This window comes from Bubalus bubalis, chromosome 23 (assembly GCF_019923935.1).
Source record: "Bubalus bubalis isolate 160015118507 breed Murrah chromosome 23, NDDB_SH_1, whole genome shotgun sequence".
NCBI classification, from domain to species: Eukaryota; Metazoa; Chordata; class Mammalia; order Artiodactyla; family Bovidae; genus Bubalus; species Bubalus bubalis.
Genome location: NC_059179.1, coordinates 7096365 through 7098353, shown reverse-complemented (window position 1 = coordinate 7098353; position 1989 = coordinate 7096365). Strand labels below are relative to the sequence as shown.

Here is a 1989-nt window from a genome sequence, read left to right as displayed (position 1 = left end):
AGGCCACGGTGTTGCGGTTATGGTCGTGGCGGTGGCAGTGGTGGGGGTGGCTGTACGGTCCTGTTGGTCCACAGGACAAGTAGAGGCGTTAGGATTGCCCCTGGCCCCTCTGCAGTGGTTCCTACAGTGTGAAGTCATCAGAGATATGGTGGGATGAGATGTGAGTCTCTGTGCTCAAAAAGGTGACAAGCATAAGGAAAACACATGGCTCTTTCCCCTTTGTTCTCTGTCCTGGAAGAATGTACACCAGCTGCCTCAGCTGGAACCCATTAGTCCAGGAAGTTAGACTGTCCCTAGAAATTCCCTGTGGATCCATATAGATTGTCTGTGGCTATTTTTTACCCTTTCCTTTTTTAAATTCTTTATTTCAATTATAGTTGAAAACTTATTTTGGGGCGATGATTTAGTATATCCTAATATCATATCTATTAATGTCCCTGCTTTCTCTTTAGTGTCCAATGACATTGACTTTCAATATTTCGTCATTACTTTGGTCAATATTTTTTCAGTTATTTAAAATAATTTTAATCTAAATTTTGCATTTTTCACTAATCAGTCTTTTTTTCTGTGACTGACTTTTCTATATTTATTTTAAAATCTCATTTGTTTTATTAATTTTTTTGTCAATCACCTATGATGTCAGATCATTTATACCTTCTATATCTTATCAGAAATATGATAAGATACTTTAGGCATATAGGACCAATCCACCTTTTTTTTCCTTCTGTTTTCCTCCCAAATCTGTTCCTATTCAGTAATGCACACATTTTATATTATATAAAATTTGAGTTTTATCCAAAAGACTTATGAGCCAGTATTTCTTCCCCCTCTTAAAAAACCTCAAATGCAACTTATTTTTTCATGTTCTGTGCATTGTTACATGGAGATCTGACATTATAAGTATTAGTATTCTTCTTTTTTAAAAATTTAATGCTTATTTTATATTGGAATATAGTTGATTTATAATATTGTGTGTTGCCTCAGGTGTACAGTAAAGTGATTCAGTTAAACAAATATTAAAATATGGAGCACTTCATGAATTTACATGTCATACTTATGCAGGGGCCATGCTAATCTCCTCTGTATCATTCCAATTCTAGTATCTGTGCTGCTGAAGCAAGCACTGGTATTCTTCCAAATTTATTAATTCTTATTGGTATTACTGGATACTTTGAAATATTCCTTAGAAATTCCCCCCAACCTCTTCGGGTGGTATTTTTGATCCCCAGTTGGATGAAATGTATTGTACAGTTGTCTCTGTGGGCTTTTACTTCTCGGATCCATGCTTCAGAGAACAGCACATTTCAGTATTGGCCTATGGATCCACTGACAGTGTCAATCATCTCCAAATACTTATTTTTCCCAAATATTAGATTTTCTAGAATTTAGGAGTGATTCCTGCTTATTAATCTAATCATTTATTCATTCAACACATATTTGTTGATGGACTTTTATATGTAGGTTCTGTAGGAAAGAGCTCTTCTCTTAGATATAGTCTTTATGGATGTGCTCTCTATGCCACTGACTTTCCACTGGGGGCATTTCTTTGTTCTCTCTTCCTATTCTGTACGCGCTTAAAGAGATGCTACCGGAAAACAGAGTTTCTACTTTTCTTCCAATTTCATACCACATTCTTTTATTGAATGTTCTTTGTAATGGATCTGAGTCCTGACTGTGTAATAAGAGTCTTGGTTTCCTAGCTTTCCTTCTGCATTATTATTACCTCCATCTACTTAGGAAGTCATCCTCTCTGATAAACCAAAATGTCGAGAGGTCCACCCCACCTCTTCCAGCAATGTGGCCACATAGTTGGTATTTGCCACAGAAGGAAGACAAATGTAGCACATTCCCTTAAACTGTTTGGAAATAAGCCGCTTGGTTTCTATAGATATATTTCTTTTCTTGGTTAGTGTTGAATCTCAAATAGAATTAGCAAGCTTTGTAACTCCCCTTGATAGCTTTTCCTTAGATGACCCTCTAAGTGAACAA

The 1989-nt window shown here is 36.2% G+C and overlaps 1 non-coding gene across 1 annotated transcript; it reads right to left on the bottom strand.

The window, feature by feature from the left end:
• Positions 1 to 1017: 1017 nt before the first annotated feature.
• On the bottom strand, positions 1018 to 1124 carry LOC112581667. The gene has a single exon (XR_003106287.3). It is a non-coding gene; the product is annotated as a U6 spliceosomal RNA (small nuclear RNA).
• Positions 1125 to 1989: the final 865 nt, after the last annotated feature.